The sequence below is a fragment of the Penaeus monodon genome, chromosome 29, assembly GCF_015228065.2.
Source record: "Penaeus monodon isolate SGIC_2016 chromosome 29, NSTDA_Pmon_1, whole genome shotgun sequence".
Taxonomy (NCBI): domain Eukaryota; kingdom Metazoa; phylum Arthropoda; class Malacostraca; order Decapoda; family Penaeidae; genus Penaeus; species Penaeus monodon.
In genome coordinates this window covers 20,210,078-20,210,888 of record NC_051414.1, presented here as the reverse complement: position 1 = coordinate 20,210,888, position 811 = coordinate 20,210,078, and the positions used below count along the sequence as shown (strand labels likewise).

At 35.3% G+C, this 811-nt stretch overlaps 1 protein-coding gene across 1 annotated transcript in view; it reads right to left on the bottom strand.

The window, feature by feature from the left end:
* Nucleotides 1–811, bottom strand: part of LOC119592004 — a gene marked incomplete in the record, with an annotated part of 16,446 nt that overhangs the window by 10,045 nt on the left and 5,590 nt on the right.

The window sequence follows — 811 nt, the reverse complement described above, 5'->3', positions numbered from 1 at the left end:
TATTAATATAACACACACTTCCCTGCCAGCTCACTGACAAACACATTTAAAACTTAATGCAAATAATAAAAGCATCTACTGACACAATAAAAATAATATTTGTACTTCAAATACAAAGAAAACTAGTAATCAACTAGTGTATTTTTCAATTACCCTCAGTAACCAGGGCCTTTAAACATTTCTTACATATAATAGAAGGTCTTACAAAATAAAGAAACAACAGGCAAGAGCAAATAAACAGGTGGAAGCATTCTGGAGAACAACCAGCCATCTCAGAGCATTTCCAAGACTTTTCATATGGTTGCTGAAATCCTGAGAGGTTGGTAAATCTGGGAAAAATTTTTAAAAAAATTTTGATTTTCTTTTTTAGGCTGTGGTGGCAAATATCTATTCATTATCAGTCGTATCATATAATTAAAACAAAATGGATTTAAAGATCATAGTAAAAAATACAAAATCAACCAGAAATCAAAATGCTCTCAAACCAGCTGGCAGATCTTCCTGCTGTGTTAGTACCTGCAGTGGGTAAACAGGACCATACAGTGCATATGGAGGCATGTAAGCCAAGTTATAACCTCCATATGGTGGGTAGAAGGACGAGTAACGACCCCCTAGGAAGGGACTCATCCATGGAGGCTACAGAGAAAAGTTGGGACAGAGGGAGGGAGAGGAACCATCATGTTAGTATACTAGAGGAGATGTTAGAATCTATTTCTGTGAAACGATATAACTATAAATTACTTTTACACTGAATAGATATTCAAATGCACACATTCCTCTGTTTATGAGGTACTTGCATTACAAGTTACAA